At 34.6% G+C, this 17,838-nt stretch overlaps 1 long non-coding RNA gene across 2 annotated transcripts in view; it reads right to left on the reverse strand.

The window, feature by feature from the left end:
* The window catches only part of LOC150103167 (uncharacterized), a 170,763-nt gene that overhangs the window by 58,089 nt on the left and 94,836 nt on the right, over positions 1–17,838 (reverse strand). For both annotated transcript variants that reach the window (XR_016548775.1, XR_016548774.1), the window contains exon 3: positions 9,945–10,043. This is a non-coding gene — a long non-coding RNA (uncharacterized LOC150103167). The remainder of the gene's footprint in view (positions 1–9,944; positions 10,044–17,838) is intronic.

Raw genomic sequence — 17,838 nt, forward strand, 5'->3', positions numbered from 1 at the left:
TAAAAAAATCTACCAAATGGATGTTTCCCTTGCCGTACCTTAAAATACTACTGGTTTACCGAACTTTTATTTGTCTATTGATAACAATGCATATTTTCAATTTTTATTTTTCAAATTAATTTTGACAATTTTACTGAACAATATTATTAATAATTTTAAAATAAAAATGGAAAATAATAAGTAGTTATTATTAATTAATAAATAAAATAATATTTTCAATTTATTCCATTATTCAATACATTTTTATACACACCAATTATCTTTAATAATAAAATTACTTTTAATGCTTTTTTGCATACAACAAAATGAACATATACTGATACTATAGTCAAATGTCAAAAAACGAGATAAACATATTCCACGTTATTTCGAGTTGCTAAAAATGAGATATTAATCTCTATGGTGGGATAACTAAAGTAAAATGGCAAGAGAGAAAAAAAAAGAGAAATTATGAGGACCATTCTACGAAAATAACTATCATAGAACAAGAAAAGTGAGTTTGCACAGGACTTAAACTTGGTTGCAATTTCCTCTCTATTGCAGCACTTAACCAGTGTGAGTTGCAACATTTAAGAAACCTTTTGAGCAAATGGTTTCTTCCCATTGCTCTTGACGGAGCTGTTGAACAATGAAGCCTTTGTTAAACAAGGCCTAAATGCCCGGATGTATATTTATTCAGACGAGCGAAGGGAGGGATGCTCTCGGCTTGTGGTTTATCATCTGTTTACTTTTTTTTCCCTCTTCTTTCTTTAATACTTTCTTTTATCATTCCTTTCTTCTATCACTCATATCTCTTCCCCCCATCTGCAAGATAAACTTGCAGAAAATGACAATCACCGTCCGTCTGTGTGGGTATCAGAATCAATAAGAACGAAAGCGATTTGGGTTAAATATAGTTCATTAAAAGATAGCAAGAGATGGGGAGAAAATGATATCCGTGTTGAGTTTACCACGCTGTTCGCCAGAAAGTACCTGGGATTAGAAGAAGGCCCTTGTTCGGTCGGCAACTTGATACCTATCATCATTTTCATAAAACAGTCTCTAGTCAACGTTAGCTTTCTGCTGGTCGCTATAATTACAACAACATCTCACATCACTGTTCTCCATAATTTCCTTCAGCCCCAAGTCGTGTCTAACCCCCCCTGGTCTCGCCCCCCTTGTGAATGAAACTGAGTAAGGGAATTTTTTTTTCTCAACTTAATTGGTACCTTGTTTCCGAGGTCACATCTGCAAATCTTAGTGTAGCAAAAAGAAAGGGGACTGGGGGGAGGTGGAAATGGAAGAGGGGGGGTTGGCTCCTCAACTGCTGGCCTCTACGAAGACAACAAGAAACTGAGTCGCGTCTACAGAGGGACGCTTGGCGCGTCTCGATACTCAGTTAATTACATAGTACCAATCGGAAAAGCTGAAGATGACTTCTCACAAGCTACTTAATAACTGCATTTCTGCTTTGATGGGGTTGTCTGGAACTCGCGCGCGGGGTCTCCTGCTAGCTATCTCGCCGCTATAAATAACAATTAAAATGTATGTGGAATACAGTCGGCATGTTGGCTATAGCATGCAATCGGATCTTGAAGCCTCTGATTATTTCGCCACGGCTTTGCGTTTAATTATGGGGTTTTATGATTACCACTGAGCATGCGCGGTGTACGCTGTATGCCTTGTGATTAAGAGCGAAGCCCTTTCAAAAACAAAAATCACGCCACCCTTGTTTGAAAAGTCTCCAACTTTAATTGTTAGTTTTGCCGGACGAAATAGAGTCGTGTTGTCTTCGGAGGGGACTTGAGCGTCTCTCTTGTTCTTTTTCTTCTTTTCCCACCACCCCTCCCTTCGGAATAAGGAGACCAACACGATACTGCAATCTTTCCATCACTTTGGCCGTAGCCAAAAGGATCCGCCAAGTCTGTTTGCTGCTACCAGACAATCCTCATAGGAGCAGTGAGCCACCTTTATCTGGCAACGGAGTGTGTCAGGCTGAGTGTTGCTTCTGTCATTTATCATAGTCAATATGGAAGGGCTTTTATTGTTGTATATATACATCCACGCCTTGTAAATATACCGTAGGATTTCATCGTTATTTTTTTTCTTCTTTCTGAGTCCTCTTCCTCCTTTCGCAGAGACCATTAATCTTCCAGATCATTTACTGAACATTTGTTAAAGTTAGACTTGAGGCAACAATTCAATTTCTTTGCCGAGAAGACGCTACACGAAAGAAAGTTTGAACTGGTATGGGTAGCGCTTGATTGCCAACTTGTTGACTGATCTGGAGCACTTGTTATATTTAGACTGATAGCAATCATTGCATCCCTTCTAGCCGACAGCAAGGCCCAATAGTCGTTTCAATAATAATAGCATTATTTCTTGCATGATATATATAACAATTTTTCTTAGAAAACAAAAGGTGTAAGCAAAATTTTTGAATAATATTTACAAATTGAGAACAAAAAGTCTATCTATCTATATTTTTTATATTTTTATTCGTTTTCGATTATTTTATTTACCGTTTTTATTTTTTCCTCTTATCTATTACTGATCTTTCTCGTTTTTCTTCTATGTTTGCTTATTTTAATTTTTATCCTCTGTTTATTCATATCTTTTCTTCTATTTCTTTTTAATCTGCCGCATGTTTCAATGGAATTCTTAAATGTTGTTATTCTTCGAGAGTGGAAAGTGTTTCTGTAGGATATATTTCTTAATAGGTATATTTAGAACGATATATCGTCCCAATTTTCTTATAAAAATTCAGAATATTTTTATTTAAATTTAAGTTATAAATGACCTTAACACATTCTAAAATCGTAATTAAAAATTCTTTATAGTTTTTGTTTATTTTTTTAATTGATAAATATGAACATAATACCAAATACCCGATTTCTATTGTGATTTCAAAATGCATTAGTGTAGATATTATTATCTATAAAGATTAAGTTGCAAAAAATAGGAATTTGGGGAAAAAATCGTGTATAATTATTTTACATAAAGGTTTTTCAGGATCTATCCAAAAATTTGAGCCAAGAAGTTACATTTATTATTATTATTATTATTATTATTATTATTATTATTATTCATTTGTACTCCTGCAAATACGTATCTGTATGTTTGTAATAAATCGAATCATTTATAGGGATTTTATTTCATTTTAAAAATTAAAAAATGCTTATATCTGAGTAGATAATGTTGACTTTTTTGTTTTTAAAATTCAGTTTTGACTTCATTAAAAAAATAAATACCCAAAACCCGCTTCCAACGAGGATTAGGGTATAGCAAGGTTTAAAATATGAACATGATTTATGCGCCACTGGTGGCATGTAGGAGTGGGAGATCCAAAACTTCTCGAAAACAATGCAACATTCACGAATGCTTCTTAATTTCTTTTATTCTTTATTACCTCCGGTTTATTTTATTTTTTCTTCATTATTTTATTTACTACGCTTTCCATTCTAATTGCTTCATTTTTTTTTTTTTTTTTTACGTTCTCAGTTTTCATCTCTCTTTCTGGATATCGCTATTTAATGTAACAAATAAATTCGACTTCGTCACATGATTAAGATTAAATGTTTCAATATTTTCGGGGTTATTGTACTCAACGAGATCAAAGAAAAAAAATAGTAATGAATACGAATAAAAAATATCCAACAGCTGGTTTGTACGCAAAATCCAAAATAGAAGTTCACGATAAGTGGAGTCGTTTGTTCTGGAAGACTTCCACTCTTCAACAAAATAAAAGAGTAAAAGAGAAACTGCTAAGGCAAACAGGAGTTAGAGAATAATTAAGGGTCGTAGCGTTGAAACATTCCTAAAAAAGTGATTGTTTAAGGGGAAGGGGGGGGGGGGATGCGTAGCAAAATTGTGTTCCCGAACGTTCAATCTCCCAACTGGCTCCAATGGAAGATTTCAATGATCTTCCCCATGCTTACAGATAGCGAATGAGAAAACTATCACACTTACGGAGTTTCGTTCTAATTTCTCAGCCCAAGATCTAATAAATATTTCCTGTTGGACGAGTCTTTGTCTAAACACACCGAATATAAAAGGTCTCCTGTCTGGTAATTACTTTTGAAACATAAAATCGTTTACCCATTTCGCTGCAACATTAGTCGGGCTTACAAGATAATCACCTTTTCTCCCGTATTTTGGTCCGCAATAAACTTTGGATTAAGGGGGTAATTCCTCTTTAATTCTAAGTCATAAAATAGGTCTGGTATTAATTTTTAGCGCGCGCTGGTAAATTACGAAAATAGGAATTACAAATAAATTGGCCAAGACACTCTATTTTTATGGCGCTTTCATTGGATTTTGCGTTCCAAAGGAAATAATAGAATGCCGAAGAATAACATTAAGCGTCTTACTTAAGGGGAAAAAAAAAGAAAAAATTCTTTGCAAAGCAAGTTAAGGATTTTTTTTTTTTTTGGAACCTTTGTTGCTGTTGTTCACATAGTTCTTATATTTCTTTCATTAAGTGGCTGGCTTTACCCTGGTTCCTTCTTTTATGGCAATTATCATGGTGGAAACCTTAAAAAAAAAAAAAGGTGTGGATTCAAATATTCTTAGAAATATCACTTCCAATCATCTTAGTGAGGTGAAAAATGTAGTTGTGAATATCCCTATTGGACTGAGAATACTTGACTATTGAAATAAAATTGACCACGCCTAAGCTGTGCAATTAAAATCTATAATTAATACATGATCCGCGCTATATATATTTTTTATATATAATTAATACATGATCCGCGCTATATATATTTTTTATATATAATTAATACATGATCCGCGCTATATATATTTTTTATATATTTTATAAATAAATAAAATAAAGATGATTAACAGGACCTCTCTCTCCCACGTATAGAAGACTGGAACTCGATTGAACGAAATGAATCAACAAAAACCATACAATATCAAAACATGTACATGTATTCCCGGATACTCAATCGACTCTTATATAAAATTGATATCAACTAATTTTTTTTCTGTTTATGAATAAACAAGTAAGTTTAATCCATATATTAAAATATCGCGGCAGAATTTAATCTTTTTAATACTATATTTATATTTACATATTTTTATTTATATAAATACATAAAATACCACTTTTATTTATGACTAAATAAATATCTGTGGTTTCTTATACTACTACACATAATGTCGTCTGTGCAAACGAGATCTCAGAGAGTGGATGAAGGTTACTGATGTTATACAGCGTAGAGCCAAAAGACTTCAATTAGGAAAATATAACATATTAAAATAAAGAATATTATGGATCCATCCATATTTTATAGCCAAATATAGAAAGAAGCTAAAAAATTTCGAAATTTACCAGAGAACTTATGAGAATACGTATAAACTTCAGCAAAGGAGTTACCTTGGCTCGTACTACATAGAATTCGCCCTCGCTAAATGGATTTCATATCTGTGGTAAGGTTGCCATTGTTGATATACAGAAGCCTAGCACAAAGGGTTAGACGAAATACGAGATGAAAATTTTCTCTCTCAAATATGCTTGACATTCGTTATTAAAGTCAGTGTATTAACAGCAATAATACTCCAGCTCCCTCTGGGGGTAACAAACTGGAAAGAATATTTGACTGCCTAAAAGAAAAGTGGATTTGCAAAAGAAACTGATGAAAATAAACACAGTAAATTTATGAATTTTATAAAATTAAGAAATAATAAATTAAAACACGAATGGGATTTTAAAAATGAAAATATGGCTATATTTTAGCATTCAAAATTAATTTTTAAATTAATCTAATTGCGCTAGAAATAAATAAAAGTAAATTTATTTTGATAAAATTTACTTTTGGCTTTTATTTATTTTAATTTATAACCGATGGAAGGGAATACAGTTCAGGATAGTGGAGACATTTGATAGCCGCTATTAGGATTTATTCTTTTAATCATTGACACCACTTGGCATAGAACTTCACATTGTTGTCTTCGTATGAGAAGTATTTCTAGACATATTAAAGTGAGTTATTACCATTCAAATACTAACTCTTCCAAATACATATTTCATTATATATTATCCTTCTTAGCAGTGGTATTCACTAGAAAAATAACAGGAATTAGATAGAGCACCCGAAAATAATTTAAACTGTGTTGCATTTTTTTTAACGTGATGTATCTCATTCTATTTTGTTTAATAGAGTTTTTGAAGAGGCATAGATTACATTTTGAATTCAAACATAGGTCCTAGTTTATTAAACTTGAACGCCCTTATGGTACTATAGTAGTAGTACGGTATTCAAAATAGTCATGAATCGGATTAATAATAATAATAATTTATTTTCCTTAGTATCCCATAATGCAAAGCACATATCCTTACGGGTATGTATAACACTATGCATTATGGGAAGGATCACTACCCAGATCGGTTTCGACCTTTATTGAGTTCTCTTCAGTGGGAGCCAGACCCAGAGGTGATACTAAGGTTGCTTTCCTGTTTAGAAATAGCAAGCGAAGACAACATACGGTTTACGTTCTAGATCAATGAGGACCAAAATTTTTTTCTTGTCAAAGGCCTGGGACCATTATTATTATTTATACATAAGGTGTTACTTTTTTTTTTTTTTTGTAATCGAAATTATTCTAGTAGATGGCGCTTACTTCGAACATATATAAAGATATCGACATTAGCTAAACAGTAATACAGTACTAAACCTAATGAAAGAGGATATTATATTTCAGGGTCATCTTGCTCAAAAAATTTATCCTTATCAGAGTTGGATTAAAAAAAAAAAAAAAGCGTGGTTAACGCTATCTTCATAGTGTTTGGCTGTTGGTGTGTGGGTGTCGGCCTAAACAACTAAAACGGAAGATGGCAGGGCTTTCACGTAAACACCATGACTTTTCATTGAACAACAAAAACGGACAAACCAACCAGAGAACGCACACAAGTAACAAACTTAATAAAAATTTAAAAAATTAATAAAATTTAATAAAAAATTTATCCTTGCCACAGTTGAATATAAAAAAAAAAAACATGCTTAAAGCTATCTTCATAGTGTTTGGCTTCATAGTGTGTGTGTGTGTGTGTGTGTGTGTGTGTGTGTGTGTGTGTGTGTGTGTGTGTGTGTGTGTGTGTGTCGGTCTAAACAACTAAAACGGAGGATGGCAAGGCTTTCTCGTAAATACTATGGCTTTTCATTAAACAGCAAAAACGGACAAACCAACCAGAACGCACACAATTAACAAACTTAATAATAAAAAAATAATAAAATTTAATAAAAAAAATTATCCCTGCCAGAGTTGGATAAAAAAAAAATGCTTAAAGCGATCTTCATAGTGTTTGGCTGCAACGTGTGTGTGTGTGTGTGTGTCGGTCTAAACACTATGAATTTTCATTAAACAATAAAAACCGACAAACCAACCAGAGAACACACACAATCATCAAACTTAATACACTAGTTTGCTGCCTTTGTTGCTTCGGACAAAATTCCAACATCGCAAAAAAGGATATCGTCACTATTATATTAGATTATACTTCGTGTTCTTTACTTAACTTTAATGCTCTTTTTTTTTTTCTTTTTAAATCTTTAACATGACTTTATTGTAGCAATTTTAATTCACTCTCCATATAAAGCACCTATTGAAGGAATTACTACAGTTTTAACCACGTGTCATTACGAGTAATACAATAAATTATATGAATAATAAAAAAAAGGAGAGAATTTAATCCATTCTACTGTTCCTAAATGAGCACAGGATGCACGTATTCACCGCATTCAATTTATTCAAATAGCCGGTTCAAGGAACCTTCCCACCAGGCGTGTATCGCACCTTAACATGGACGACAGAAGAGCTTTTGTCTTTGGACTGATTGTCAAATAGGATTTTAAATTGGGTCATTACGATTTTCTGGAGACTGTTTGCTGATGTCATGCACAAGATGACCAGCCATCAGTTGTGTCGTTCTATCTTCTTGTCTGTGATTATGCGACCTATTCGGAACACATCTTTCACATCCGGCGAATTGCAAAGATATCGTGATAATTATCAATTGAACTGTAGATTGTGTGGTCACTTCCGGTCCAGACTTTTCTGTGAGACACCTTCCTCGTCACACTTCCACTCTGCTCTTTACGTGTTGTGATTACATCTTGTTAATAGGACAACTATCTTTAGCATCATCTAGCGTGTTGGCGGAATCCATTGTGACCAAAAAAAAAAATAAAATAAAAATCGCTCGCATCATCTGCAGACAAAATTGTTCGCTAGGTGGCGCTTTTGCCTTATGAATATTTTTATTCGGTTTTAAGGCAGATTAAATTCAAATTCGAAATAACAATGTCGAGTTAAGGTTAGGGCGATCCGAAGAAATTGATTAGCGACTGACTTCATTGTAATAGGTCCGGATAACGAGTTAAAAACCTGGATGTTGGGTCGACCAAGGGGTGAGAAGAAATAAGTGGAGCAGAACTATGCCCGTCGATAATTTTAGGCTTATCGTCCAAACTGACCACTGTGGGAAAGAAGGAACAATAACACACAACTAAACCACGATACGGAAACAGATTACAAGCCAAATTAAGAAAACAAAAAAAGGAAGTTAAGACGAGCAATACACTCACTCTATCGGAATAACAACAGAATATTTTATTAGAAACTATTAAGTACTGGATTTCTCATTTCAAAGAAATTCAAAAAACAGTGTCAGAAAACGAATAGATTTCTTTAATAGTCAAGAAATATTAAAAATAAATGCTGAGGTTCTAATATTAGTTTTAGATTCTCTGATTCTATTCATTTCTCTTTTTTTTTTTTTTCTGTCTTTCAAACACAACTATCGAAGGCCTGTAACTTAAAAGTGCTAATAAATTTGTTTCTTCTTCTTCTCCCCCCCCTTTTGGCTTCCGTACTCCCAAATAGTATTTAATCAAAGGTCTACACCGCTTTATCTTCAAGTGTCAAAGGTCAAAATTTTTGAACGCATCTCCGTAATGTCAATTCCTTTGTACTGGATCATATATTAGACTTTTCGGTTAACATGGATATAAAAATCCTTGTCGTATTCATTCTCTGACAGATTTCAAATGGAGGTCGTCACCCGTTGAGAACGATGGAAAAAAAAAAAAAACTTCGAAGATATTTTAAACATTGGAACTTCTCATGCGAACCAGCAGATTTTCTGTTAAATGCAATCCAAGCATACTCACTTGAGAAACACAGAGAGAATATTAAAGATAAATATCTATAAATACACCAACCAGTCTGGTTAGATTTATTTATGACATGCGCAGACAATATTGAATCTGGTATGAAAACAACAACGGAAATAGTATTAGGTGAGACTACGCAAACGGAAATAAAACTAATGGAGTAAGTTGTCATCACTTCTTGTTATGACAGAGTCTAAAAAAAATATATTTTTTTATTTATTGACGTTCCATTCGACAGAGACAACTTATTAAGCGGCAAAGATTTGCCACAATACTAAGAACTTCCAGAAATACGTTCGTATGTTGACAGGTCGGTGAATTCGATTGTCAGATTTTGTTGTTTTTAATCTGGAATCACAGGCGAAGAGAAAGACAGGTTAATTCTTGGAAGACCAAGCGTAAAAGAAACTATATTTACATAAATGAAAACCAGCTTGGATTTAAGTATATTTCTGTACTATTTTTTATTTCACCTTGCCATAATTTGGAAGAAATAGCCTTAAATCTTTCTATAGGCTCTTTCATTTGCACTAATACACTCATATCATTGTCTTAAGTAATTAACGAAGTGTAATTAGATTCGTGGCAAAGGTGACGCAAGTCCTGTGCCATCACTTTTGTTCTTAGCTTGGTGAACAAAAGGATATTTTATTCATACTATAAATATAATTTTAAACCTGATTTCTATATAAATATCAATATTAATTTGTGATCTTGATATTATCACGTGATCTTAGAATGGAATGAGAATAATTAGAATTTACTTATTAATCGATATTAGCGTACCCATTTTTTGTTTAAATTAAAAATCTGACTTAGTTGTAATATTTTGTTTGTTAACTCCTCAGAGGGTCTGTACTTGGAACTGTCTTCGTCTTCCATAGCCTGAAAAACAATAAAAAGTCATAAACATGCAAATAAAGTTATTCTATCAGAGTTAGTGAAAAACTGACGTAGGATATTGCATCATATGTGACGTCATCGCGATCTGGACCTGTATAAGTTTCTCAAATCAAGATTTCAAAATCACTTATCTGCTCCCCCTCCTCTTTTGAGTTAATACATAATTATAGAATTAAATATACGTTATCGCAAAATCCACTTTACACGTGCAATCAATCGAGGGATCGATCCAGTTTTGGATTCGGAGCGATGACGTCACAACTGAAAATTATAAACTGGTTTCGAAAATCTTTTGATTCATAACATTGTTAAAACTTAACAAAATCGTGCACATTCTAAAAAAAATATTAAAAGGAGATTCAAATACTCCCAATGGACAACAGAGAGTGTTATACTGTAGCTGGAAAAAAAAAAAGTATTGATCATTAATGATTGAATGTGTTATCATTGAATGAAGTTAAATAATGTCGCTAATTGGATATTTTTTTTTCATTCCTTGCCTCACATTTTTTGTTTTTTTTTCCCATCACATTAAGAAATTATGTTTTTTAATTTGCACTAATAAGAAATACACACAAAAAAATTAAGCACAGAATTCAACTGCATCAATTCTTATGCGAGCTATTCTAATGAAAATATTGTCCGAACAGAAGCAAAAAAATACGGGAAAAAAATGCTCCTGGGTTGTGCACATATCCTTCCCCTTCATCTCTTTCATTTCTTTCCTACATCCGTTTCACTGCGCATGTACCAGACTTACAGTAGTGACTCCTGCAAGCGGGAGGTCCCAGGAGATTTTTTTTAATCCATGCCAAATGGTTCTCTTTTGATGTAGACGAAAGAATGTAACACTCTGGAGTTTAAAAAAAAAAGCTGGAAAAAAAATCTTACAGGTGCAAATTGAGTTAAACCTTTACAAAGAGCAGATTAGAGCCATTTCCTATTGTCTGCATTTTAACACATACTGTAGGAGACACCGCAAGTACGATGAGGTAAATATCAGTAAAATGTTGAAGTTGTGTGAGAGAATGTGCTAAAAATGCGTTATTAAAATGTCTGGTGTTTTATTAGCGATTTATTTTTATTAATTAGTTGAAATAGTTCGCAATATATACCCATATTAAAAAATATCCATTTATGCAAAGGTGTTGGGTGTTAAGACTTGTTAATGATGATCTACAACAGCATTTTTTATTATACGATAAATTTATTATTACGTAGTACACTGTTGTTATAAATCGCATTGTTGTAGTTAGTAAATCATTATCCTATAGAGTGATTGTTTATTTCATCCAAACCGATGAAATAAACGAATTGTTACGTGAAATCTACGCAACAATTAGAGCTATTGCCAAAAGAAACAATATACCGCTACAAGCTTGATATCGTCCGTCTTTAAAACATTTTTTATCTTTCGTTCTTTCTCCTCTTACGCGGTAACTGCAAAAGTCTCACGGTTCATTAAAATCCTAACCTCTTTATTTAACATTCTACAGACATTTTAGAAACACTAGTAACATCCTCTTATATTTCTCCTACTTTAATTTCATTCAAAAGCCATCAATCATATTCCCGTCTTCCTGATATTGTAGACAGACGCGCAGCAAGACGCTAATCTCCATTTTGAACCGGTAATTTCGCCGAAGACAAACTTTCCTTATTATCATTCAAGAAGTTGTCTATTTTAAGAATCACCAAACACCTTTGTGTCGTGATGTAGTTCATACGTTTCGGATGAAGGCAGAAGTGGATGGTGGGGGAGGATTGGTGAGGGGGGGGGAGTGGACGGTGTGGGGTTAGCTAGAGGACAAGGCAACATATCTTTGCAATCACATTATTAAATTATCTCTTATCGCTGTTGGGAGCGGAAGTAAAACCTGTTTAGCAGAGATGGTTTTGCATGATAGAAGAGGGTAATGTTACTTTGAGTAATCTTGCGATTGCAATGACGAACGTGGGTCTCTTCATATGCACCACACAGTTCTCTGCGTGGGTAATGTTAAGTGATACTTCACCAGGGAGGTATGCTTCGCACTATGTCGTGCATCTAACAGGTTTAAATAACAAACAATATCCCGGCTTTAAGTATGAAATATATACTTTGTGTCCACCGACTTTTTTTCTTTTTTTTTTTTTACTTTACCAATGTTTCTCTGACGTTGATGATTCATATTGAAAGGGAAAAAAAAAGAAATCCCCCGGAAGTTATTTTGAATAAATTCCTAAAATGCACAAATGTGTCTGAAGTTTACGAAACTGTAGTAATAAATATTGATATTTTCATGTGTAGCTATGAGGAATAATACGAAAAATGTTAAGTATTGGGTGCAAAGGAAATGACGTGTTGTGACGTCACCACATACTTATATAAGAGAAAATGGAGCAGATGTATATAATTTCGGAAATGATACAAATAAAAGAAAATAATAAAAATGTTCCTATGGGGATTGCACCTCTGATTAAATAACCTGACTTTAAATTAATTGAAACACTAGAAGCCTGACAAACTAACTCCTGTAGATAGTTTCCTGTCTAAGACGTCAGAAACAATTATAAGGACTTTTCATCTGAAGGTGAATTAGCTGGCCTCCTACAGAAATAACTGGGTATTCCCTCCCCTGTCACAAACGAGACAAAATAGTAAGCGCTACTTTTTTTTTTTTTTTTTTTTGTTCGTCCGGCTTTCGGCACAGGCACATATAGAAGTGTGAATTACTCGAATACATACAAATTATAAAATAAAAAAAGTGAAGTCAAGATACTTCACGTGCAAACTTTGGTTACACTTTGGAGAAAGGATTAAAAAGAATATAATTTCTTGGAATATTTAATTTAATTTATAACCAAGTAAAAAAAAAACTCTATAACTATCCAATCCAGGGTATTTTAATAATAAGGATATACACTATTTTACTATTTTGATATTTGAGCAATATATGAAATCTGCATTAAGGCAGTAGTGACGTTAACACGTGTGCACCACAAGACAAAACAAATCTAAACAGACTAAATGGGGCAGTAAGAGATGCACTGAAAGCTCATAGAGACTATGTATGGGATGAAAAGTTATCCTCCATTTCACCTAGTGATCATTCTATCTGGGGACTACTGAAAAATACCAAAAACAAAGGCAGATCCCTTCCCCCAATATTAACTTATCAGGGCCTTGCTCACACAGATGTGGACAAAGCAGAGGTTATAGCGCACAGCTTGGAAGAGCAATGCAGGCCTTCGTATGGAAACCTTGACTTTGACCACATACATAAGATTCACAGCAAGGTCAGACACTCACTCAAACTTCCTATCACCAGCACTGACCATATTGCATCAACATCACCTGCTGAGATATATGACATTATTAAAAATTTAAAGAACAAAAAAGCTCCTGGACCAGACGGCATTACTAATCGTGTGATTAAACTTCTGCCCCGGAGGGCAGTAGTGTACCTGACCAGTATAATAAATGCAATTTTAAGATTTCACTATTTTCCTTCCACCTGGAAACTGGCTGACGTAATTCCCATACATAAGCCAGGCAAAGACTCACACCTACCCCAAAATTATCATCCAATCAGTCTCATCTCAAATCTGGGTAAGGTTGCAGAGAAGATCATCCTCTCACGACTTCAGACCTCAATAAATGACCTAAACATCCTTCCAAAAGAACAGTTTGGTTTTAGGCAACGCCATAGTACTACCCAGCAAATCCACAGAATTGTTGAATACATCACAACCAGCTACAACTGGCGCCAGTGCACAAGCGCTGTTTTCCTAGACTTATCCAAAGCATTTGACAAAATCTGGCATTTTGGACTCCTGCACAAGCTTATCTCAGCCGGCATCTCACCTAAAATGGTTCATTTAATCCACTCATATCTTCAAAATAGATCAATGCAAGTAAAAATCAACGGTTCTACATCCTCCCAGCGCCACATCTTTGCTGGAGTGCCGCAGGGATCTCTACTGGCTCCATTACTGTTCTCTATATACATGTCAGACATCCCGCACAATCCGATGACTTCCATTTTGGCCCTATATGCGGACGATACGGCAATTCTAACTAGATCTCTCAGACCCCTTTTCATTACCAGAAAGCTTCAAGAAAACATTCTAAAGCTGGAGGGTTGGTTCTCTCAGTGGAGATTGGAAGTCAACCCCCAGAAAAGCTCAGCCGTTCTTTTCTCAAAAAGGCCAATGTCTCCTGTAGGAGATTTGTTACTATTCAATACTAAAATTCCCTGGCAGTCAGAAACAAATTACCTGGGTGTAATTCTCGACAAAAAGCTATCTTTCAATCAGCACACCAAGTCTGCATGCACAAAGGCATCTAAAGCCATAGCACAGATCTATCCGCTAATTAATAGAAATAGCAAGCTCAGCAACAGAATCAAATTGCAGCTATATCAGTTGACGATTCGTCCTATAATCACCTATGCCTCTCCGGCCTGGAGCCACACCTCTAATGCTAACATCATCAAAATACAGCGAGTGCAGAACAAGTGCCTGAGAATGATTTTGAATGCCCCGTGGTATGTTAGAAACATTCAACTCCACAGAGACACAAATATTCCCTATATCTTCTCTTTTCTACGATCCTTAGCCACCAGGTTTTTCTTAAAGACGTCCACACATCCCAACGATTTGGTTCAACAAGCTACAGCATACGATCCAACGGACATATTCAAATATAGAAGACCAAAAGCTATATTGGCCTCCTTTAGTGATGCATAATCTCCATGCCCAATCAGGGCGAGCATTCTGCTCATAAATTTTACCTTCACTGCAACCACAACAGATAGCGGGGAATATGAAAAGCATCTTGCTTCACTCCTAAAGACATAAATGTCAATTGTCAATTGTCAGTAGTGACGTGATTCGATGAATCAATCGACCGTGAGATGCGGTGATTGATTTTATATGAGATGCCCATATAGGGTAACGGATGGCAATGCTGAACCAATGAAGTTTAACTGAGGTTCGGCTGTTGCTGTTATCCTGGGTTAATGAGTTCGCTCTCTTAGGTTTTGTCCTAAGGGAGCAATTGAGTCTTCGGGGAAAGTGTTCTCCGGCACGGCCCGCTGAGGGGTACTTGCCGGTGAATTATTTTCTTCGGAATGAGCGGTTCTGCTCGGTGGTCGAGTTTCACTGAGTAGAACCAACGCTGAGATTTGGACGGTCTTTCGCCCACGAATGAGTGGCCCAGAGATCGTCCGATATTTTTGAGATATCACCTTTACTTAAACATACGGTGATTGATTTTATATGAGATGCCCATGAAGGGTAACGGATGGCAATGCTGAACCAATGAAGTTTAACTGAGGCTCGGCTATTGCTGTTACCCTCCTGCCATGATCAGAGCTTTAATAGCTAAATAACACCTTATCCCTACACTGTCCTTTACAGATAACGGGGAAGATGAAAAGCATTCTTGCTTCGCCCCTTTAAGCCAGTCCTTATAAGATATAATAAGGCAGTAGTGACGTAATTAGCATTATTGGATACTAAGGCAATTGATGTGAAGTCATCAGCCTCTGATAGAGAAGTACCCTAGTCGTGAAGATACGTCATACACAAACTTTGCTTACACGTGGACAAATAAGCCAAGAATATAATTTCTTGGCAAGTAAAATTTATAATACGTATAATTGCATCAAATATAGGGGAAGGCAAAGAGGGAGAGGACAAACCCGTTTTCAAACAAAGGTATTGCTTCATTGAAGAAAAAAAAAAAAACTACAAGAAAAAGATTTGATACACTACAATGTTGCTGAATGTATCGATGAGAGTTTATAGCATTTTTTCCCTGTTTTAGCTATCACTCCAAACCGAGAGACTTAATTACCGGGCGGTAATTTGCACACCTACTTTTCCTCATTTAAGTAACGTAAAATGACAGACAGAGGTCGTCTTTAACGATGGCCATCTGTCCCTTACTTGTTAGTTCGTGTAGCGAGAATTTCTTCCACGAACCTTTTGGCTCAGAGAACAATAAAGGATTTTCCTTAGTTCAAGACACTGTTCAAGGTCAAAATTTTAAAATAATAGCCTAATGTGACGAGATCGCTTTTTATTTTAATTTTTTTCTCCGATGTGTGACAGCTTGGTTATATAACTTTTATATCATTAGATGTATAAATTAATGCTATGTTTAAAACGATGCTAAGGAAGTGACAAAAAAGTAAATAAACAAATCGATTCTAGCCAATGATTTATTATTAATATTTTTTTTTTTTTGCATTCTTATAAAGTAATACAATGTATTGCATTTTTTGTCTAAACATAATCAAATAATTTTTATAATTATTTGCCAGTGAAGTATTAGGATCTGCAACTTAAAAATGCACCGACAAAGTATGTATTAGGAACCTGCAACTTAAAATGCATCGCGCAACCTCCCCCCTCTCAAATCCATTTAATTTTTATCACAAAAATTATTCAAGCAGTTTTCAATCATTTTGGCTCATTTCTCATTGGATAGACCTCTCAGTCTGAATATTTTCGTGTATGGCAAAAGACTTTCACATGAGCGATGAACGTAAGAAACAGGGGGGGGGGGGGGGAGAGTGATGGAATGAATGGAAGACAGCTATACAAAAAATGTGAGTGATTAGGTGACCTCTTTGGTGTTCTTGTTTTTTATGGTTGGTAAGTCTTCATGGAAACCATCATTATTGGCGTATCTCAATAGTATATTGTAATGCATTATTTTATTTTTTATTTTTTTTTTTTCTCTCGAACAGTCAAAAACTGGAGTGGAACGAGAGGAGTCAGAAGCTGGCTTCAAGTAAATGTATTATTGAGTATTCATAGCTAAATTACACTGGAATGTTATATGACATGGACAGAGCAACTTTAAGCGCATCTTCCTTTAAAAAAAAAAAAAAAAAAAAAAAGAATAAATCATGCGTCTCGTCTGACCTCTGGCATTCCAACAATAGGATCGAGTACTTACGATCGGCAAGAGATAGACGTTTATGTGGAAGCACGTTTCAAGTGATTCGCTATTATAAGAATTGGATTATCTTCCATTATTTATCAAAATTCTTTTTTGTTTTAATTTCCGCGTAATTCTATATGCTATACTCTTGACTTTCTTCATTTATCTTTCAATATAATAAAACAGTTTTGTTGGTTTGTTGACTAAGAACCATGCTCCTACGAAATATACATATAAATGACGTCATTAAGAATGAAACAAACGATAGTGACGTCTTCGATTAGCCTGTCATCCTTGTTTTGTCGATGACGCCATTGTTATTATAGTACTGAAGGTTTATTGTATTAATAAACTATTCTACTTCTGTATGGATATTATTTCATTTATTTAATATTTAAATTCCACTTTTTTTATTATAATCCTATTATTATTTATATTCCGTCTCTGCAATCTTTACGTTACAATTATTTCTCCTCCTTGCCTATATATCGTATGTAAAGAGGAGTCAAAGTGACCAAGACAAGAGACAATGTGTATCCAGAGAGTGTATTACCTCTCAATCGAATGTTGAGAGGTAATATTCTCATGGTTTTTAGATAAACAAGATCATGATTACATTAGCTGTACTTTTCCTTTCTCTTTTTCTAAGCATGCGAATTACTGAGTTGGCGAGTGGCTTTTTTAAATATGATCTGAATTACTTTCTGCGAATGATATAAATTAATTAATGTGTAAAATAATTAAATGCGACACATTTAATTCAATGCTGCAGGCCGCAGAAAACACTAACATATGCTCTTTTTTTTGTAAAAGTCCACATATTTTTGACTTAAATCAGAT

This window comes from Typopeltis vanoorti, chromosome 9 (genome assembly GCF_054136105.1).
Source record: "Typopeltis vanoorti isolate ZY-2024b chromosome 9, IOZ_Tvanoo_1.0, whole genome shotgun sequence".
In the NCBI taxonomy this organism is placed as follows: domain Eukaryota; kingdom Metazoa; phylum Arthropoda; class Arachnida; order Uropygi; family Thelyphonidae; genus Typopeltis; species Typopeltis vanoorti.